This window comes from Amblyomma maculatum, chromosome 5, assembly GCF_055883805.1.
Source record: "Amblyomma maculatum isolate TAMU_Amacu chromosome 5, ASM5588380v1, whole genome shotgun sequence".
NCBI lineage: Eukaryota > Metazoa > Arthropoda > Arachnida > Ixodida > Ixodidae > Amblyomma > Amblyomma maculatum.
Genome location: NC_139348.1, coordinates 22,616,132 through 22,640,023, shown reverse-complemented (window position 1 = coordinate 22,640,023; position 23,892 = coordinate 22,616,132). Strand labels below are relative to the sequence as shown.

The 23,892-nt window shown below is 48.1% G+C and overlaps 1 pseudogene; it reads right to left on the bottom strand.

Moving 5' to 3' along the window:
* The window catches only part of LOC146187857 (uncharacterized), a 57,522-nt pseudogene that overhangs the window by 9,090 nt on the left and 24,540 nt on the right, over positions 1-23,892 (bottom strand).

The window sequence follows — 23,892 nt, the reverse complement described above, 5'->3', positions numbered from 1 at the left end:
ACGGTGTCACAATGGTCTTCTCCGCCCCAAAAAAGTTGGCTGGCACGTGCGGACGAGTCATGGGCAATGCCGGTCGAAGTCAAGGCTGCTCAAAAAAGCATGTCAAGCCCTTTCTCAAATGCGCCAAAGGGGTTATTTACCAAATGCCCTTAACCTGTGGAAAGGTATACATTGAGCAAACTGGACGTTGTGTCAACGATAGAGCTGCAGAACATATGCGCTCTCTAAAAAACAATCAAAATAAACATATACCTGTTCATTGCAAATCGTGCGATTTTAAGACAAAATGTGAACCGAAGTTCGAAGAAATTAACATTGTAGGAAGGAGCAGGAATAATCTTGCCCGTGAGCTGCTAGAAGCCTCGTATGTAAAAAGACTTGGTTCAAAATGTATTAGTGAACCATCTTTCTCACTGTATAGTAGTGAAGGTCGACTGTTAAATGTTGGTTGGTAGGGGTGGCCAAAAATGCTTTAATGACTTTGTTGCACTATGCGGGAGCATTTGGATGTTGAAGAAGTTTGTATGTAATGTTCCGAGAAAGAAGTTGGAGTCAGCGTCGGTCCAGTGTGTCTATTTGTGCCTATTTGTGAGCGTCTTTTTGCTCTATTAACCTTCCCTTTATGTAACCCTGGGGTGATACTTTCAAATGGAGATAGACTGTACTGAGTGCATCAGCAATGCTCAGGCATTCGCATTTCTCCAGTAAATATTCTAAGTGCTCTAGAAAATTTTCACGCTTTTTTGAACGCTGACGCTAATGTTCGCGTTTTGCAGGCGCGCCCAGATGCTGCCCGTTCTGGGCGCATGACGTCACAAATACCATGTCGGCATCGCTTCAGATGTCGCGCTTGTGGCTTCAGAACTATCGGCGTGAAAATGTGCAAGAAGTCCACAGGTAAAACGTTAAAGCGGCATGCAGTTAGGGCGTCAATTATTCACTATCGAGATGCCCATGGAATATGTGTCATATAAGACTGCAATCCCGCTGCTTTGTCAAACGACGAAAAATAAAATGGACTTATACAGTCGGAGGTTTCGGCCAAACGTGCGCACTCAGTAAAGTAAAAGCTGTGGATATTACAGTCTGCATTGACTAGAATTGGACACGTTTTTTTCTTTCAAATTTGAGAACATCATAGAACCAGTCATTCATCGCTTCATCCGCAGGAAGAGCGCCGCTAGGCGGAGTCACTACAAGATACTAAAAGCAGGGAATTCAGTAGCATTCGCAAATAATATGCATAAATTTTTATCTGGTATTGTTACCACCCTTTCAAACTTGAGGTGCGTTACTTCCACGAACCGGATCTGCCGCACTTCCCCTGGTGGCATGTCCCTCTTGTTAAAAAATGACCATCGTTGCTATGGAATTGCGCCGCGGATGTTATATTCTGATCAGTTATATCTCTGCTCATTTCTCGTTACAATTGCACATGGTACCATGAAAAGTCCATAGTGACGCATTCATTTACTACCATTTCAAGTACGCAAATCGGCTGCTTACGGGAAGTTTGGTTATGAACATCGAATTTGGAATAAGAAACACGAGCGTGTTTTTGTTGAATTTTGTGCCACTGTTGCATCACAAGATGATTTCCGTCTGTTGTTACATCAATTTTAAACATAAATACTCAATGACAATACGCCGGAAGCAATGCTCCTGTATAAATATATATATATATATTGCCGCGAAACCTTCAAAACTATATTTGTTGTTTTTTAACAGCCGCCGGCATGCGGGCTTATCACTGTGATCCTGGCACGCGTATCAATTCTGCATCCAGTGTTTGTTCATTTTCTTTGTCGCGAACGATGCGCCGAGATCTCTCTCGAAGATTCCGATCACTTGCGCATGTTTCTACATGTTCCAGGTTGTGCGAGTTGCAGTTTACGACGTTATCTAGATTGTTCTGAGCAGCCTCTAAATTGAGCGTTGACGAGTGTGACGAGCATTCTTTGTCGACGATCGACGAACACGGTTGTTGCTATCGCCGCCGCGAGTTACTTAGTTCTTGTGCGGGCGAAAGTCAGCCCAATAAAGAGTTAATTTCAATACCATTAAGCCTGTGTCTTCCTTTGGTGTCTACGGCCTTGTCACCACTACGTGACACCTGGTGGAGGTGCTGACTTTGATCCTTCAAGCGAAGACCCCAGCCTTGTTCCTGTTACCCTGGAGGACCAGCCAACAGGCTACCGAACGATTCGCCGGCTTTAAGGGTTCCAACTTGAACACGCTTCTGCTGCCGGACCCCATTCGATCTCGGAAGGCATCTACGCTGACAATGGCTCAGCCTACAGCACCGGTTGTTTTCGTCCAACCCCTTGAGCCCCCCTGCTTCCATGGACGGCCGGATGAAGATGCGGGAGACTGAATGAACCTTTTAGATCGTGTGGCAGAATTTAACGGCTGGAAAGACGCTGCGAAACTCAGGCAAGTCTGCTCTGTTCTTCAGGGACATTCCCGAGTTTGGTTGGAAAATCACGAGACTCCTTTAAAGGATTGGGAGATATTCAAAGCACAGTTTTTGACGGCCTTTGCAAGTTCTGTCCGACAACAAAGAGCTCAGGCCCTCCTCCAATCATGAATTCAACTCCCAAACGAGCCCGTCCCGGTCTACGTAGAGATGAAGCGCCTGTTTCGCCACGCGACCCTAGCATGGCTGAAGGTGAGAGAGTGAAATTCTAAATGCGAGGCGTTAAAGAGTCGCTTTTTTGCAGGGCTTGTCCGGAACCCGCCAAAAACTGTGGAAGAATTTGAAAGTGAAGCATCGACCACAGAGAAGACGTTGGATGTGCCACTACGAGTGACCACTTCAATACTCAAGCTACTACGCCAGCGCATCTGCGAGCGGAGAGAACCTTCGGGACCTCATCCGGGAGAACGTGCGAGAGCAGCTCCGCCGATTGCTACCATTATCGCAAACAATCCCAGGTGGCGACGCTCGCGGACGTCATCCGTGAAGAAGTCCAGCAGGCGCTGGGCGTTCCAAAGCGACGGCTGCGACACTTCCAGCACAAGAGGCAACAACGATGAACTATGCCGTTGCATTACGTCGCCCCGCGCCCCGTCGTGATGAAGCCCTCGCCGCTACCGTCCGGTTCCTGAAAGCCGCCCCTTGTTCCCCGCCCGCCAAGCCTACCAACGACCCCCAAGCCTCAGGAATTGCGACGAGTGGAGGACAGCGAACAACCGGCCATTATGCTTTCACTGCTGTGAGGCCGGCCACATTCTGCGCCACTGCTCGTACCGACGAATCGGTCTCCGCGGATTTGCAGTTGGCGCTCCACGACCACGTCCAGGTGTATGACCGCAAGAAATCGACACCTATCTGCGTAGCGGTGAGATTGCACCTCCAAGCCGTCGGCTCAGGTGTCCATCGCCGTACAGGACCCGCTTCGCGTCGCCAGGCCGTAACAACGATCAGAGTGTGCCCGGAAGGTCCCGAAGCCGGCGCAGCGGAAACTAAACAGAGCAACCTTTGAAGGTTAGGTTGCTTCATGGTGAAAACACGAAGATTCTCCATCGCCGACGATGAGTGACGACGACGTAGCAATTAAATCGCCGATCTCAAGACGACAACGTGACGAGATCACGACCAGACTTCAAGTTGATATCGCCGCCAAGCGACGTTATGATGGTGTGCCTCGGCCGCGACCTCAGCACAAGACGAAGCAGAGATCGAACACGGAAGCCAATGTGCAATGCTAGGACGTGAACAAGCGGCCTTGAGGTTGCTGTCGACGGACGCACGGTTACCGCCCTAGTGGACACCGGTGCCGACTACTCTGTCATCAGTGGAGCTTTCGCCGCCCTGCGCTAGAAAGTGACGACCACTTGAGACGGCCCGCTAATCCGCACCGCTGGTGGTAACCTTATTACGCCGTCCGGGCGATGCACGGCAAGGGCTATAGTAAAGGACGTACCTACCCTACCAGCTTCGTCGTCCTACAGCATTGTTCTCGCGGTGTGATTCTGAGCATAGATGTTCTAAACGGACATCGAGCGACAATCGACCTCCGATCCAAACTCATCAAGCTCTCGACCGACAAAGCCATTCCTGCTACGAGAACTTCGACGAATCACGTCGCTCTCAACGTCCTCGACGGAGAATTGACCGTACCGCCTCGATCTAGCGTCATCGTCCCTGTGGTTACAACAGAAGTCAAAATCATGGAAGGGGTTGTCGAACGAAACACTCAGTTGTTACTGGATAGAGGACTTAGCATCGCAAGAAGCATCGTCCATTTCCATCATGGACAAGCTCATGTGCTCGTCACGAACTTCACCGACGAATACGGGCACCTGAACAAGGGCATGACGATTGCTTTCCTTGACGAGCTAGCGGACACCCGAGAAGTCTTCGCGCTTCCCAGCCAACTTGAAGACGATGCACCCAACCGAGCCAAGCAGCCCTATTTCGACAATAATCCAGCGCTCCCCTGAGACAGACAAGACCGGATCCGCACTTTTTTTGAAAACTGCAGCGAGTGCTTTTCTTCAGCGTCGAAGGTGAGGCAAACTCCGTTGGCAAACTATCGCATCATCATGGACGAAAACACTCGACCGCTACGTCAAAGCCCCTACCGTGTATCGCCACTAGAACGCCAGGCCATACGCGATCAAGTTGTGAAAATGCTGCGTGATGACTTGATTCAACCATCCAACAGCCTCTGGGCGGCAGCAGTCGTTTTGGTGAGGAAAGATGGCACACTTCGCTTCTGTGTCGATTACCGCCGCTTGAATGGCTAATGTCTACCCACTTCCACGCATCGACGACACACTGGACCGGCTCTGCAATGCAAGGTACTTCTCATCGATGGACCTGAAGAGCGAACATTGGCAAATTGAGGTAGACGAAAGAGATCGCGAGAAGACCGGATTCATCACACCCGACGGCCTTTTCGAGTGCAAGGTAATGCCATTTGGTTCGTGCTCCGCACAAGCCACATTTCAATGGGTAATGGACACTGTCCTGGCGGGCTTAAAGTGGCAGGTTTGTTTGGCAAACTTGGACGACGTCGTTGTGTTCCCATCAAATTTTGAAGACCATCTGAGAAGGCTTCGAACAGTACTTGAGGCAATCAAGTCCTCAGGCTTAGCGTTGAAAGCAGAGAAATGTCACTTCGCCTACAACGAGATCTTATTTCTTGGTCATATTGTCAACAAGAAAGGAGTTCACCCTGACCCACAGAAAACAGCTGGGATCGCAAAGTTTCCACAGCCAGGTGACATGAAAGCTGGCGCCGATTCTTCGGACTGTGCGTATATTACCGACGATTCGTCACGAACGTTTCGCGCCTCGCCGAACCTTTGATGCAACTTACAAAGGCAGACGTGCCATTTAAATGGGAAGCACCGCAAGCGGAAGCCTTCGAGGAACTTAAGCGCCGCCTACAGTCTCCTCCTGTGCTAGGCCACTTCAATGAGAACGCCGAGACTGAGATACCGACGCGAGCAGTCTGGGCCTAGGCGCCGTTCACATTCAGAAGAATACCGGACTGGAGAAAGTAATCGCCTACGCTAGCAGGTCCCTCTCGAAAGCCGAAGCGAATTACTCGACCACCGAGAATGAGTGCCTTGCGATCATCTCGGCCACTTCAAAGTCCCGCCCGTACATACACGGTCCACCACTCACGGTGGTAAGCGATCACCACGCGCTGTGCTGGTTGGCAAATATTAAGGACCCCTCCGACCGCCTTGCCCGATGGAGCCTACGCCTTCAAGAATTCGACATCACAGTCGTCTACAAGTCAGGCCGCAGGCACTCCGGTGCAGACTGCTTGCCACGAGCCCCTGTTGATGCACCGGCGAAAGAATACGACGAAGACGCCTTTTTGGGACCGGTAAGCACCAGCAGTTTCGCAGAACAACAGCGATCAGAACCTCAGCTGAAAGCGCTAGCCAATTACTTAGAAGAAAAGACTGCTTCTCCTCCTGTTGTGTTCAGGCGAAATTTATCATAGTCCGCGTTAAGCAATGGCCTCCTCGTTAAGAACTTCGCACCCAACAGGACCGCGCAGCTTCTTGTTGTGCCTAAGACCCTCCGGCAGGAAATTCTGCAGGTGTTGCACGAGCCCACAGCAAGCCGTCTCAGGTTTGCACGCACGTTGCGTCAAATCCAGGAGAAGTACTACTGGCCGCGACTGCCTGCCGAAGTTGCCCACTACGTGAAGCATGTCGTGAGTGCCAACGATGCAAGACGCAGCCGATCAGACAAGCAGGACTACTGTGAGGTTCTTTTCTTTAAATCTTCTGGCCACCTTGTTCTGTGGCTTATTCAGAGACAGCAATCTAAATAGATGACCAGACCGACCTATTTAACGACGAATAATTTTATGTACACTCATGGACGGGACGAGAGTAGGACGAGTAAGTGGGACAAAGACTAAACACAAAATTGTCTACAGTCATCAGTTCGTTGGGTAGGCAGGAACGTGAAGTCGGTGTAGACGCTCGCTCCGGTTGTTCACGCGTTGTAGGGTCACCGACGTAGGGACTCGGCAGGTCTAGCGGAAGGCTAGGCCACCGAATGGGGCCCAATGGAAGCACGAGGCCTCGGGTTGTCGTACCACGGCCAATGAGTCCGGTCTTCCCGATGTGCGTAGGCTCAGCACGGCGCCGAACGCTCGTGCCAGTGAAGAGCTGCCGTTACAGCAGCGGTGAAGAGCTGGCGCTGTGGCACTCCTGCACCCGACCACCGTTCCAAGCTTCGTGGACAACAGGAGGAACAGGACAGAATACGGCCGGCAGGCCCCAGGTCTGGATTCCCGGGTCAGGCCTGGCAGAAGACGCACCGCTCCGAGCTCTTTGAACAGCCGATCGGCTCCGCTGCTCGCCTGTTCTCTCCTGCTCGTGCCTCGCGCTCCTCGAGCCAACCTCTACGTTTTCCTCTTCTTCTTTCTCCAAACGTGGTTTTCCTTCTTCGTCTTTTATCAAATTCTCCCCACTCACATACATGTTCTTCACAACTTAAACCCGATTCCGCTCCCAGACCTGCCCTTTCAACAAATTGGGATGAATCTCCTCAACCCCTTTCCAGTTTCGTCTATGGGTTACAATTGGATCATCGTGGCCACTGACTCTCTTACCCGTTACGCCGAAGCAAAAGCAATGCCCAATGGTACCGTGGCAGAGGTTGCCAAAAGTTTTGTCGAGCAAATTCACTTGCGACACGGCGCCCCAGAAGTGCTCATTACGGACAGGGGAACGGCGTTTACGGCAGAGTGGACGCAAGCCATCCTGGAATACAGTCATACATACCATCCACGAACAACTGCATATCATCCCCAGACAAACGGCTTTACGGAGCGCCTAAACATAACGATCGCGGACATGATCGTCATGTATGTCGACGCTGAACACAAGACCTGGGACGCCATCTTGCCGCACTGCAGTCCAGGAGACGACCAGAGCAACCCCATTCAAGCTTGTGTGCGGCAGGTAGCCCACGACGACGCTCGACGCAATGCTGCCGCACGTAACAAACGAAGACAACTTTAATATTGCCACCTGCCTGCTGCGTGCAGCGGAAGCCCGACGTCTCGCACGGCTGAGTATTAGAGACCAACAGCGCACCGACAACCGACGATACAACTTATGACGACGCCACGCAGAATACCATCGAGGAGACAAAGTGTGGGTTTGGACACCGATTCGCCGCCGTGGACTAAGTGAAAAGCTGCTGCATCGATACATTGGGCCATACAAAATCCTTCGTCACGTCGGACAACTGGACTATGAAGTCATTCCCGACGGTACAACAGCATCACAACGGCGACGCGCGCGCGCCCAGAAATGGTACATGTTGTTCGTCTGAAGCCTTATTACGCGCGTTAAAGAATCCGCCGTGTTTAAACTTTGTACGGTTTCTATTTAAGTTGCTTTTTAAGACCATCGAGGCGATGTTTTAAGGGGGCAGTAATGCCGCGAAACCTTCAAAACTGTATTTGTTGTTTTTTAACGGCATCAGGCATGCGAGCTTATCACTGTGATCCTGGCACGTGTATCAATTCTGTATCCAGTGCTTGTTCATGCACGTTGTTGAGGTACGACGCGTTATCATTTTCTTTGTCGCAAACGATGCGCCGAGATCTGTCTCTAAGATTACGATCATTTGCGTATATTTCTACAATGTTCCAGGTTGTGCTAGTAGCAGTTTGCGACGTTATCTAGATTTTTTTGAGCAACCTTTAAAATGAGCGTTGACGAGTGTGACGAGCATTTTTTGTTCGACGATCGACGAGCAGTTTGTTGCTACCGCCGCCGCCGAGTTGCTTAGTTCTTTTGCGGGCGGAAGGCAGCCCAATAAAGAGGTAATTTCAGTACCATCAAGCCTCTGTCTTCTTTTGGTGTCTACGGCCCTGTCACCACTACGCGACAATATATAATATATATATATATATATATATATATATATATATATATATATATATATATATATATATATATATCAGTTCAGTTCAGTTCAGGCGTTCAGTCGTGTCCGACTCTTCGTGACCCTATGGACCATGTCACGCCACGCTTTCCGGTCTCTCACTATCTTCTTAACATCACATAGCTTCATCTGCAATGCCTCGAGGATGCCATCTAACCATCGCGTTCGCTGCCTACCCCTTCTCCGGCGACCCTCAACCTTTCCCAACATCAAATCTTTCTCCAGCGACTCCTCTCTTCTCATCAGATGACCAAAGTAGCTGAGCTTTAACTTTAGAATTTGACCCTCCAATGAGCAGTCAGGGTTTATGGTCGACAATATCGACTGATTTGATCTTCTGGCAGTCCAAGGAACTCTCAAGAGTCTTCGCCAGCACCACAATTCAAACGCGTCAATTCTTCGGCGGTCAGCCTTTTTCACAGTCCAACTCTCGCATCCATACATCACAACTGGAAAGACCATAGCACGAGTTATACGGATCTTGGTTGGCAGACTAATGTCTCTGCTCTTTACTAGGCGGTCAAGGCTAACCATTGCTCTCTTTCCCAGAAGCAGGCGTCTCCTAATTTCATGGCTGCAGTCTCCTTCCGAGGTAATCTTGGAGCCCAAGAACAGAAAATCTGTCACAGCTTCCACTTCTTGTCCATTGATGCTCCAGGACTTGATAGGGCAAGACGCCATGATCTTCGTCTTTTTAATGTTCAGTTTAAGCCCAAACTTCTCACTCTCTTCTTGTACGCGCATCAGAAGTCTCTTGAGTTCCGCTTCACTTTCTGCCATTAAAGTGGTATCATCCGCATATCTAAGGTTGTTGATACGTTTTCCAGCAATCTTCACTCCAGCTGAAGACTCGTCCAAACCGGCCTTCCTCATGATGCACTCTGCATATAAGTTAAATAGGCAGGGCGACAGTATGCAGCCTTGCCTCACCCCTTTCTCAATCGGAAACCAATCAGTAAGACCATGCCCAGTTCTGACTGTGGCCTCTTGCCCATCATACAGTTTCCTGAGGAGACAGATGAGGTGAATTGGAACTCCCATCTCTTGGAGAGCTTGCCACAATCTGCTGTGATCTACGCAGTCAAACGCTTTCGCATAATCAATAAAGCAGAAGTAAATGGGTTTCTGGAACTCTCTTGCTTTTTCCATGATCCAGCGAAGGTTGGCAATTTGGTCTCTAGTTCCTCTGCCCTTGCGAAACCCAGCTTGCACGTCCGGAAGCTCCCGATCCACATACTGCTGCAGCCTACCTTGCAGGATTTTTAACATCACCTTGCTAGCATGCGAAATAAGCGCGATCGTGCGGTAGTTGGAACAATCTTTGGCACTGCCTTTCTTTGGAATGGGGATGTAAACTGACCTCCTCCAATCCTGTGGCCACTGCAGGATTGTCCAAATCTTCTGACATAATGTATGCAGTGTGTTAACAGCGTCGTGGTTGAGGTTTTGAAGCAACTCAGCTGGAATACCATCAATTCCGCTAGCTTTGTTCTTAGCAAGGCTGGCTAAGGCCCATTCAACTTCACTCTTCAGGATGCCCGGCTCGAGATCAGTAATCACAACCGTCTTATGTTGGGTTTGCACATCCGGGTCCTTCTTGTACAGTTCTTCTGTGTATTCCTGCCACCTCTTCTTTATCTCTGAGGCTTCAGTGAGGTCCTTGCCTCGTTTGTCCTTTATCACGCCCAGCTTAGCACAGAAGCTTCCTTTGATATCTTTGATTGTCTTATACAAAGCTCTTGTGTTCCTTAATTGGCTGTTGTCCTCCGCTGCTTGGCACTGTATGTTCAGGAAGGCATTCTTATCTCTCCTTGCTATTTTCTGAAAATTCGCATTGAGAACCTTGTATCTTTCTCTTTCCCCCATACCTTTTGCCATCCTCCTGTCCTCAGCTATTTGCAAAGCCTCTTCAGATAACCAGTTTGCTTTTTTGCATTTCTTTTGCTTTCGAACTACCTTAGTAGCAACTTCTTGTATTATATCACGAACATCAGTCCACATCTCTTCGGGCTCTTTGTCTTCTAGATCTAATTCTTGAAATCGATTCCTCACTTCCACAGCATATTCTAATGGAATCTGATCCAGATCATACCTGAAAGGCCTTCTAGTTTTCTGCGTTTTCCTCAATCGAAGCTTAATCTTGGCAACAAGAAGCTGGTGATCGGTGCCACAATCGGCCCCAGGCCTTGTTTTTACTGCTTGTATAGCGCTTCTCCATCTCTGCGGGAAAATAATATAATCGATCTGATTCCTGTACAGACCGTCCGGTAAAATCCATGTGTACAGGCGCCTCTTGTGCTGTTGAAAATGAGTATTCGCTATGGTCAGGTTGTTTTCTTGACAGAACTCTACTAGCCTCTGCCCAGCTTCATTTGGCTCACCAAGACCGAACTTGCCTGTAATTCCGGATATTTCTTCACTCCCGACCTTAGCATTCCAGTCTCCTATGAGAAAAACGACGTCTGATGATGGGGTGCAGTCTAAAAGGCATTGTAGGTCCGCATAAAATCTCTCAACGTCAGCTTCTTCAGCAGCAGTGGTCGGTGCATAGACTTGGATAACTGTTTTTTAAAAGGGTGACCTTGGATCCGAAGTGAAATCATTCGGTCGTTTTTGGGGTTGTACCCTAGCACTGCTTTGCCCATTCTTCTGTTTACTATGAGAGCGACCCCATTCCTTCTCTTGGATTCGTGCCCACAATAAAAGACATAATGGTCGCCGGAGTTAAATTCTCCCATTCCGGTCCACTTGAGCTCGCTGATACCCAAGATATCAATGTTCAATCTGTCCATTTCTCGCTTGACGATATCCAGTTTACCTTGCGTCATAGATCTCACATTCCATGTTGCTATGTGACATATCTCCTTGCAACATCGGACTTTCCGGTCGCTTCCCGACACATCCACAACTGAGCGTCGTTTTGGCTTTAGCCCAGCCGCTTCATTCGTCCTGGAGCTACTAGGAATCGCCCTTTGTTCATCCCCAGTAACATGTGGGACGCCTTCCAACCTGGGGGGCTCATCTTCCGGCTCCATATCGATAATGGTATTGTGACTGGCCATAGGGTTTTCTTGGCAGGAAATACTGGAGTGGGTTGCCATTACCTTCTCCAGTGAATCACCTTTAGTCAGAACTCTCTGCCGTGACCTGTCTATCTTGGGTGGCCCTACACAGCAGAGCTCACGACTTCATCGAGTTTCGCAAGCCCCTCCGCCACGACAAGGCAGTGATCCATGAAGGGGTATATATATATATATATATATATATATATATATATATTGTCACGAAGACAGGGATTTATGAGAATCGGCAACAGGGGCAGAGACACACAGTCATGACAGGGGTTCACAGGAAATGGTAACAAAAAGACACAGGCTCAAGAGTACACCGTCCTAGCCAGCCGAAGCGCGCGAGAGTCTCCAACTTCGTCTTTCAAGCGCTACCTCCAACAGTCAGGTGGCATTATCCCCCCCCCCCCCCTTGAAAAAAATTAACGCAAGCTCACAGAAAAAACTGATCCGGATGGCAAATGCGACTTTCAGCGGGTGAAATACGGATTCATGCGAAGCACCTGCACTAGGTCAGACGAGCACTGACGACTAGAACTCGGTACAGTTGCGTCTGGAATAACCTCGTACGAGGCGACGCAACACTCTGTAGAGTCCAAAGTAACGACTAAGAAGTTTTTCTGACAGGCCTGACCGCTGAACAGGTGTCCACACCCAGGCTTTGTCACCAGGCTGGAACACGACATAGCTTTGTCGGTCGTGATATCGGCGTGCATCTGTTGCTTGCTGTTTTTTATTGTGATTACGGGCGAGTTGGCGAGCTTCCTCAGCGTAGTTGGTGAATTTTTCTGCGTCAGCGGTGAGCAGCTGGTCGTCAGCCGCACATGGCAGCATAGCGTTGAGCATAGTTTGTACATCGCGTCCGTATACAAGGCGAAACGGAGTGAATCGAGTTGTTTCTTGGACGGCCGTGTTATATGCAAATGTGACATAAGGCAATATCTCGTCTCATGTTTTATGCCGCACATTCACGTACATGGCGAGCATATCCGCTATTGTTTTGTTTAGTCGCTCAGTAAGGCCATTAGACTGAGGATGGTAAGCAGTAGTCTTTCGGTGATAAGTGTGGCTTAGTTGGAAAACTTCTTCAAGACGCGCTGTAAATGCCCTGCCACGATCAGTGATGATGTATGAAGGGGTGCCATGGCGGAGGACAATCTGCTTCATGAAAAATTGTGCCACTTCGGAGGATGTTACACGTGGCACTGCCATAGTTTCCGCGTAACGTGTCAGATAATCTGTAGCCACGATAATCCACTTATTGCCAGCTGACGATAGAGGAAAAGGGCCGAGAATGTCCATACGAATTTGGTCGAATGGTACTAGTGGGGCGGGAATAGGCTGCAGGGAACCCGCTGTCTTCAATAGCGGTGTCGTGCGTCGCTGGCACTCGCGGCAATCTCTAACATATCGATGAACGGTGGCGGCAAGTTTGGGCCAGTAGTAGGCCTGGCGCACTGTGGTAAGAGTGCGTGCAAAGCCCAAGTGTCCAGCGGTGGGTTCATCATGGCAAGCATGAAGGATTTCATCGCGGAGATCTGCAGGGATGACTAGAAGATAGGCTCGGTCACTGTTCCCGGCGCTTTTCTTGTAGAGGAGTCCGTCGCGCATACAGGATGACAAGTTCTAAGCAAACAGTCGAGATACTGTAGAACCCAGATGATCAATCATTGTTTTGAGGTTTGGATCAGCCCGTTGCCGGACCTTTAAATCAGAGGAACTGATAATGCCAAGAAAATGGGCATCTTCGTCCGTACTGTCATGGGCCAACTCCACGGGTGATCGAGACAGTATGTCAGCGTCTTCATGTTTACGTTCAGATTTATAAACGATAGAGTAATCAAATTCCTGCATTCGAAGACTCCACCGTGCAAGACGTCCTGATGGGTCTCGGAGACTAGCCAGTCAACACAAAGCATGATGGTCTGTCACAACTTTAAATTTACGGGCCGTAGAGGTAAGGTCGGACTTTTATATTTGCCCAAACGACGGCGAGACAGTCTTTTTTTCAGACGTTGAATAGTTTGATTCTGCCCGAGAAAGGGTACGGCTGGCATGAGCGATCACTGTTTCCTCGCCTTGCTGGTGCTGGAGCAGAACAGCACCCAGACCGATGTTGCTGACGTCGGTGTGAATTTCAGTGGCAGCGTCCTCATCGAAGTGTGCAAAAATGGGAGGGTTGTGCAGACGTTGGCGCAGCTCGGTGAAAGCCTCCTTCTGCTCGGAAGACCAGACATACGGGACGTCATCACGTGTCAGGCGCGTCAAAGGTTCTGCAATCTTGGCAAAATCGGCAATGAAACGGCGATAGTACGCGCACAGGCCCAAGAAACGTCGGACTGCTTTCTTCGTGGTAGGGATGGGAAAGTTGGCTACAGCGGATGTTTTGTCAGGATCAGGCCGGACACCGTCAGCGCTAACCACGTGACCGAGAAATTTCAGCTGCTGATATCCAAAGTGACATTTTTCCATTTTGAGTATCAAAGCGGCCGAGCGAAGAGCATCCAATACCGTTCGCAGCCGCTTAAGATGTTGGTCAAACGTTTCTGAAAACACGATGACGTCGTCCAAATAAACCAAACAGGTTTGACATTTAAGACCAGCAAGTAAGGTGTTTATCAATCTCTGCAACGTCGCTGGCGCTTAACACAGACCGAAAGGCAATACTTTAAATACAAAGGCAGTCTTTTCCCGATCACGCTCATCCACTTCTATCTGCCAATAACCGCTTTTTAAATCAATGGAGGAAAAGAACTTGCCGTTGCGAAGTCGATCGAGCGAATCGTCAATGCGGGGCAACGGATATACATCTTTTTTTTTGTGATGTCATTCAGTTTTCTGTAATTAACGCAAAAACGCAGCGTGCCATCCTTTTTCTTAACCAACACGACTGGCGACGACCACGGACTTTTAGACGGCTGAATAACATCATCATTAAGCATTTCCTGGACTTGTGTCCGAATTGCCTCACGTTCTTTGGCCGAAGTATGGTACGGCTGCTGTCGAATAGGTCGGGCGTGGTCAGACGTTAAGATGCAATGCTTGGTGATAGAAGTTTGCCGCACTTTCGATGATGAGGCAAAGCACGGGGCGTACTCCACCAGTAAGGCAAGAAGGTCGCATTGTTGACAGGCAGAAAGGTCACTGCTAACATCGATGTGGTCTAGAACACTAGGAGTATCAATAATGTCAGACGCGAAACATTCAGAAACTTCGTTTAACAGTTCGCCGAAAGCGATGGCAGTAGAGCGATAGAGGTGGCGAGATTCATTCCTGAAGTTCGTGACGAGGAGCTCAGAGTGACCATTGCTGAGAATAATTAAGCTTTGAGCTGCACAGATGCCATGAGAAAATAATAGCGATCGGTTGTCTTTAGCAATTATCGGCCCGTCACGTAGCCCGTCGCACACAACACGCAGGAGCGGGAAGGCATTGAAACAAACTCGGCTTAAACTCGTAGGGCGCACGTACGTTGGCCGTCGGTGGGGCTGGCAGCCGCTTTCTCCGTTGAGAACGAGACCGTTCGCTGTCGGAGAACGATGATGGCGCCATATTCCCGCAGGAAATCCACGACGAGAATCAAATCAGGGAAAGAACGACGCAGCTGACAACAAACGCTGACGTACGAATCTGGATTCTAGCCGTGCACTGTCCAATAGGAGTAATTACATGCCCCCCAGCAGTGCGTATCTGCGTGCTACACCATGGTTTCCTAACTTTCCTTAGATGCGCTGCCAGGTTCCCACCCAAAATCGAAAAGTCTGATCCAGTATCCACTAAAGCGCTGACGTAATGATCATCGATGCACACAGGGATGTCCAGCGATAGCCGGTCTCGTGAACCAAATGCTGTCGTTTCTGCTCCAAAATCCATATCTATTCTCATTGGGGAGACTTCTTTGTGCTGACATTCAGCGGCCCCGCCCCCGGAGGTCGCTCTACTCAGTTTTCCCGGCGGGGGCTTGGCGAGCGACAAGGCGGTGCTCGCGGGAAGTCACCAGTTGTTGAAGGGGATGGCCGACGTGGCGATGGAGACCTTGATTGTCGGCGCACCATCCGGAGGCTCTCTTGTACGAGGTTGTCTCCAATGTCACAAGGTAGTTGACAGAACGTGCGTCTAGGTGCGTTGGTGTAAAAACCTTCCGGTCCGAGTTCCCGATAAGGGCACCACCGAAAAATGCGACCAGGTTCCCCACAGTGGTAGCAAAGGCGGCGGCTCCTAGGGGTCCGCCAGACGTCCGTTCGTCGAATGTGTGACAGCGGTGGCCGCACGTACCGCGTTGATTGCTGTAAAGGAATGTATTGCGTTCGCTGCTGGACGGGCATGCAGTGGGTTGGTGGTAATGTAGACAACGGAGCTTGGACGGGAACTGGGCGTCGGAGAATGTCAGCGCAAGTCGGACGAGGATAATCATGAACAGGGGTACTTTGAGCTTCAGCAACATGCAGAAATGGCTGCGTGACTTGCTGAATCTCTTCGCGGATTATATGTGCGAGAGAATAACCCCTGGGTTGGAACGTGCCACAAACCTTCTGCAGTTCCTCGCGTACAATTGCACGAATAAGATCTCGGAGGTGATCAGTATTGCTTATAGCAGTTGTAAGAGGCTCGACAGCACTCGTAGCGAGGATTGGGCTGTCGTAGACAGCCGAGCGCTGGTGTAGGATCTTTTCCATGGTGACCGCCTCTGTTAAAAATGAGGTAACTGTAGTTGGTGGGCTACGTACAAGACCAGCAAAAAGCTGTTCTTTAACCCCACGCATGAGGGCGCAGCGTTCTGTCTTCAGGCATGCTGGGATCCGCACGTCGAAATAGTTGCATCATGTCCTCAACATACATCATGACTGACTCGTTTGGCATCTGTTTCCGAGATTGTAGAGCACGTTCTGCTCGTTCGCGCTTATCCAGGCTGACATACGCCTCTATGATAAGACAGCGGAACTGAGGCCATGATGTTAATGTGTTTTTTCTGTTCTCATACCATGTCAAAGCATGGTCTTCCAGGCAAAGAATGGCGTTCCGTAGCTTTAAATTGTCGTCCCACTGATTAAAGGATGCGACTCGTTCGAACTGAGTTAGCTAGTCCTCAACGTCTTCATGCGCAGTGCCATGGAACGATTTCGGCATTCGGGAGTTTTGAAGGTAAACAGGAGTCCTTTGCATGAGCGACGTAGTGCTTTTCGTGGCTGGCCGGAGGCTCGTAGTTGAAGTGGACTCTAAGGGCCCGTGTTCGGGAGGAAGGCCCAGGTTCCTCCGGTTGACGGAATGAACTGGCGTGTCCACAGGCAAAAGCTCGGTGTCGTTGGTTCGCGGAGGGGTGTGCGACATTGAGAGGACAATTACCCAGCCGGCTCCACCAAAACTGTCGCGAAGACAGGGATTTGTGGGAATCGGTAACAGGGGTAGAGACACGCAGTCAAGACAGGGGTTCTTGGGAAACAGTAACACAAAGACACAGGCTCAAGAGTCCACCGTCCCAGCTAGCCGAAGCGCGCGAGAGTCTCCAACTTCTTCGGGTTTCAAGCGCTATCTGCAACCGTCAGTTGGTATTATATATATATAAACATAAAGGAGACGACACACGATAGAAAAACAGTAAACTTTAATCCGACTTTTCGGCCGGGGTCCGGCCTTTGTCAAGGAATGTAGAAAGAAGCAGTCGGTCCCCATTTCTTTTATACATGCACCATCCAAGAACACGTGACCAGCCAATATCAACAAATAAATATCACAATATCAAAAGATTAAACACGCGTGATGCAATGGCGGTGCAAGGTATAATGACAGAATGACACGTGTCGCGCTTAGGTCATGCATCTTAATATGTTGCACAAAAGTAAGATATATCACTTAAAAGGTTGTTGCCGCTATCAGCGCACAAAACACAAAATATCACGAAGTTAGAATTGGTGGAGTACACGTCATATATAATCCTGCAATATTCAGGAGGGGGAGGGGGGATTCATCCACTGAAATATCATTCTCATCGGTAAGCGACAGTCGCAGATAACACGTCAGTACAATATAACAGTGAAATATAACTTTGACTTAGCGCGGTACGAAAAAAAAATAAAAAAAAACACCTAAATAAACAATCACTCAAACTGTGGCTTGGTGAAAAACTCGATTATGCGCTCAATGCGACGGAGAAAAAGAGAAGCTGTTAAAGAAGATAATTGTTCTTACCAGTCTTGATTACAAGGAATCGTGTGCAAGTTTATTGGATAAGATGTCAATATCAGTCCACGTTACGGCGGGAAGCAATATGCTCGAGAGAAAGATGATAAATTGCCCTTTCAAAATGACTGGACTCCCCCGACTCAAAGAGAAAACTTTTGGTTTGTGGTTGGTTTGTGGGGTTTAACGTCTCAAAGCTACTCAGGCTATGAGAGACGCCGCAGTGGAGGACTCCGGAAATTTCGACCACCTGGGGTTCTTTAACGTGCACTGACATCGCACAACACACGGGCGCCTTGCTTTTCGCCTCCATCGAAAAGCGGCCGCCGAGGTCGGGATTCGATCCCGCGTTCTTGGGTCAAAGAGAAAACTGCCTCGACATTTATATTAAGGCAGTCAAAAATGATGTGCTGAAAGCTTACAATACCCAAAAGAAATTTTGTCGTAATCTTTCTGGAAAGGAAACCGCAGCAATAAAACGACTCGCGTCACAAACTGACATTGTCATAAAGCCGGCTGACAAGGGTGGTTCCATCATGGTCACGAACAGAAGTGACTACATCGCGGAAGCCGAAAGGCAACTGGCAGATGGTTCCTTTTACCGCCTGCTAGAAAGTGATCCGACTACGGAGTTTAAGACTGTTTTAGAAAAAACCTTATATTGTCTTAGCTTGAGTGAAAAAATTGACAAAAGCATTGCAAAGTCAATAATTCTTCCAGCCCTGTACCAGGCAGACTTTATTTATTGCCAAAAATTCATAAACCGAACAACCTCAGACGACCCATCATTTCCGGTATAGGAACCGTAACTGAAAACCTGTCACGCTATGTGGACACTTAAAGATTCCAGCCACATTCCAGTACTACATAAAGGACACAACTGATTTCCTAGCTGATATAGCTGACATATCTATCCCTCAAGGCGTCTTGCTCGTAACTCTGGATGTTGCGTCACTTTATAGCAATATTCCCCACTCCGATGATATCTGGTCAGCTGTATAGGCTTTTGAAGATCGAAACGTATGCAGTAACATTGACGGTTCTACATTGGCTATCCTTCTTAAATTATTACTCGAACTTAACAAATTGGAATTTGATGGCAGACATTATGTCCAGATTAACGGAACATCGATGGGTACACGTATTGGTCCCAACTACGCCAGCATATTCATGGGCTTATTAGAAGACCGGTTTCTCGACAACTACCCGCTAAAACCTTTTTAATACAAGAGATTCATAGACGATATTTGTTTTTATTTGGCAACATGTTGAAGCAGAACTTCTATCATTCGTCTCTAGTTTTAATAATGTGCATGAGGCCATAAACTTATATTCTTTTTCTCGAATCACTATTGTTTTTCTAGACGTGACAGTGTCAATAAAAAATAGCAAACTAATCACTGATTTATACCGGAAACCCAGTGACAGACCTCAGTACTTGCACTTCGACAGCAGCCATCTTAAATACTGGAAGACTAGCATACCATTAGGACAAGCCGTCCGCTTTAAACCGATATGTTCTGACGATTGCGACTTTGAATTTCACTGTGCCAACCTTCGGAACACCCTAACTGAATGCAAATATCCAGAGTGCCTAATAAATGATGCAGTAGTACGAGCAAAGCCTTCTTGATCGCAAAGCTCTTCTCAAAGCGGGAAAGGAACCATCGGGCCAATCACGAATCAATCTCGTGCTAACGCATTAAACTTCGGTCCCCAACGTTGCAGGTATATTAAAGAAACATGATAGCATTCTCATGTAAAGTGAGCGTCTAAAAGAAATTTATCAGCAAGCACCCCGTGTTGTCAATCGCCGTAACAAGAACCTCAGTGATATTTTAACTTCGCCTAAAGCTAGCCCCACTGTACCAATCGGCTGTCATCCTTGCAACAAGTCACGGTGCAAAGGTTGTGCACAAATGACTACATCGGTGAAAGCTTTTAGCAGTGCATCGAACTTTAATGTGTATATTGGGGGCAACTTCTCATGCGATACAGACAACGTGATTTATTTGCTTCAATGTTCTATCTGCAAAATACAGTACATTGGCCAAACCAAAACAGCCTTCAGATATCGATTTATAATCATAAAGCTCATTGTAATACACTGCCTAACCTCCCTATCTCTAAGCATTTTAACATTACCAAGCACCCCTTTAAAAGAATGCAAGTAACTTTACTGGAATCAGGGTTCAGAACCCACCACGAACGCGTAGTTCGCGAATCATTTTTAATACACCAGTTTAACACGGTTTCTTGTAATCTCAATGAAAACACTGGCAAGCTAACTTGTCTCACTTCGTAGCATTTTAACTAAATGGTAGCACATTTGGCAGCTTCTTAAAATATATGTTTAATCCATATTGGCTCCATTTTGCACTGTTTGCCTCTTCGCTTGCGTTCTTACGGTCACAGCACAAAGCCCCTCACGAAATGCCATGCTTTACTTGCACTGATTTTTTTCCTGTTTGCCAGTTTCTCTCGAGCATATTGCTTCCCGCTGTAACATGGACTGATCATTACATCTTATCCAATAACCTTGCACACGATTCCTTGTGTAATCAACAGTGGTACGAAAAAATAACTTCTTTAACTGCTTCTCTTTTTCTCCGTCGCATTGAGCTCACAATCGAGTTTTTCACCATGCCACAATTTGAGTGACTGTTTATTTATGTATTTTTTATTTTTATTTTTAATTTTTTTTACCGCGCTAATCACAGTTATATTTCACTGTTAAATTGTACTGACATGTTATCTGCCACTGTCGCCTACCGATGAGAATGATATTTCAGTGGATGAATCCCCCCTCCCCCTCCTGAATATTGCAGGATTAAGTGTAACGTGTACTCCACCAATTCTAACTTCGTGATATTTTGTGTTTTGTGCGCTGATAGTGACAACAACCTTTTAAGTGATATATCTTACTTTCTTTGTGCAACATATTAAGATGCAAGACCTAAGCGCAACACGTGTCATTCTGTCTGTATACCTTGCTCCTCCATTACATCACGCGTGTTTAATCTTTTGATATTGTGATGTTTATTTGTTGATATTGTCTGGTCACGTGTTCTTGGATGGTGTATGTATATAAGAAATGGGGACCGACTGCTTCTTTCTACATTCCTTGACAAAGGCCGGACCCCGGCCGAAACGTCGGATTAAAGTTTACTGTTTTTCTACCGTGTGTCATCTCCATTATGCTTATGCCCTACCGGACCCATATATGTATATGTATATATGTATATATATATATATATATATATATATATATATATATATATATATATATATATATATATATATATATATATATATATATATATATATATATATATATATATATATATATATTCTTTATTTTCTATGTGATTACGCGCATTCAGCATGGGCTACAAAGAGCGCGTGTCTTTTTTTCGCACGCCAGTTCTTTCCATAGCTCATACGGTTAAATTGATTTATTCAGATCGGATAAATTCACACGTTATGAGAGAGTGCCGCCAAAAGACGAGGAGCGACAACTCGATGTTTCTATGTGTCCTCATTAGGTTTTTGTCACCGCCTTTATACCCCTCCAAGTTTTCTCACTATGACACGATGATGTGATGTCTGGTTTGATGCAGACAGGCGTAAAGTAGTCTCCAAACACAACCAGCGATACAGAACAGTCGGTGTTAAGGAGCTTCCATTGCTATTGAATAGCTAACACACTGTATCTCAGGGCCATTGTGTGTTTACGCGTACCATAAAGACAAGGTACACCGTCTGAAGCGAAAAATTCATACCTGGCGAATGGCTCGCACGCCAGGACAAGTCCTTCGAGACGAATGAGAAAACCAACGTCGCAGCTGGCCACCATGTTCTCAATCTTGAAGTTCAGAAAGTGTGCCTGCAAAGTCGCCAATATGCGCGGATAAGCCAGTGCTCGCCACGAAAATACAGCTGTACACCTGCCGCAGCATGAATGGTCATAAAACTCGTGAGGCCTGAAAACGGCACCAACGCTGATCGAGGTGTGATTAGCAGGAACTGGCTGCAGCGGCATATGTTTGTGCTAGGAAAAACTGCTTGCACATCACTATAGTCTCTTCAAGTGGTGTGGAATAAAACCGCGATTTTCGTCGACTGTATATACATCGTCATCAGGCAGCACTACGCACACCTGACTCGTTTTCCGACGTCACCGCTTAAGCTGTAATCGTTAACACGGCAACATGACACCAGAGAGCGAGGCCTGTTGGCCCGTGTTTCCAACTTACCAGCCGCATTGCAAACATCAGATTTAATAAACTCTTGTGGCTAATACAATCCGTCAGTACCATCGGTGATAAACATGGAGAGCAGCTATTTTAACTACTACCTCTAATTATGTGAGAAGCGCCTCGTCTCACCCATTTACTTGTCTGTAGTTTTTTTATTGCATAGCCCTTTTCTTGCTCAAAATGTGGTCTTCTTTTATTCTACCACAGCCCAATCAGTTCCAGTCTGTGGGATTTTCCTGTTCATCCTGGCCCCTCAAGAGAATATTGATGCGAAATTTTGAAATCATTTTGTTATTTTCAACAGCCGACGTCATGCGAGCTTATCACTGTGACTGTAGCGCACGCAACCACCTTATCCTCTTTGTTCGTGCTGAGTGCTCCGGAAGGCGGTCTTACCATTTTCGTTGTGGTTTGAGATGCGCCGAGATTATTATCGAATGATTCTAAGGCGTGCACGTAATTGCAGAAAGGCTGTACTATGGCTAGTGGCTTTGTTTTCCTTTCCGCTGAACCTTGGCGCCTTGCATTGCGCTCTTCACGCAGCTTTTACTGACTGTCGTCCCTTCATTGTCGCACTTCCATGCGGTGTTTTTAATGCCTCGTTCACTCTACTCTACGCCACAACGCAGACAATACAGCTACAGTGGATGCGTGGGAGTCTCTCCTGCATACCACCGAGCTCGCCCAACAGCGCCAGCTCATTTTGCGCGCATTGGAGGCCGCAGACTCCCAAGGGATCCCTGCTGACCTTCTCTAAGCAGTGCAACCAGTCTTTCGGCTGGTTACCCTTCTTTGGGAGTAAATAAAGAGTTTATCATCATCATAATATACTGGGTATGCACTGTTACGACGTCGGATACTCGTTCTTCCCCGTCGTGCACTTTCATCAGGGCACCCAGCGTGCAGACGAAAGGACAGCTTTTGTGTGCGGCTAAGACAGTAAGCCGCCAGCGCCGGCACTTCTAGTTCGAAAGAAGGGCGTGGCTGGTGACCGTTTAAAAACGCACCGCACCGCGAGGAACAAATGCTCCAGACATAGACAGGAAATACATGGTTTCGCTTATGGTGCCCAATATCCCAAAATCCCAAAGTGACTCAAGCTATGTCAGACGCCGTAGTGGAGAGCTCCGTAAATTTCCCACTTGGGTTTCTACAACGTGCTCTAACATTGTATAGGACACGAACGCTTTACTTTTCGCCTTCGTCGAAAAGCGGCCGCCGCGGCCTGGATTCAATCCAGCATTCTTGGGCGCAGCAGTCGAGTGGGTAACCATTGCTCATCTCAGAGGGGCAGACAGAGAAAGAGAACCGCGCCCACTTCTGTGCTAGTGACCCCAACTGCAAGCTCGTGTTGTTCCTCTTAGCGAAGCGTAGATAGTGGTGGTGATTATGGGATATTTCGGGGACGGGATACTGGTCGCGTCTTATGTTGGCCATCTTTGTGGCATCACTCTCGGCAACGAGGGGGTGGGGGAAACAGATTTAGGGGTGCGGAAGGGATGCGGTGGAAGGAGCTGGCTGACACCACCTTTCGTCGCACGTGGCACTATAGGCCCAAGCAGGCCTACAGGATACAACTGAGTCCGAACTCCTCCTGAATTTTCTGAAAGAGCCGGTGAGTATGAAGTGGGTTTCGAGTCGGGAAAATCAATTGCACTTCCGTATCGACAGGGAGTCCAAAATTCAGGTAGCCAGCCAGAAGGTTCTGGCGTGGCTAGCAGAGACTGGACACACCAGAAGCAAGTGCCAGAGTGTGCCAGTGTTACCGTAATAGGGGCAGGCTGGGCTGGGAACTCGGCCGCAGGCGTACATGCGAGGAGTCCACGTACAGCCTCTAGGCAAGCACTTGAAGAGGGATTTGTTCCTCCGGGGAAGTTTGTCGCAGAGCTGCTGGAGATGTTTTCTCAAGACGCGTTTTCCTACGCACGGTAACGCTTAACGGTTTCGTGGA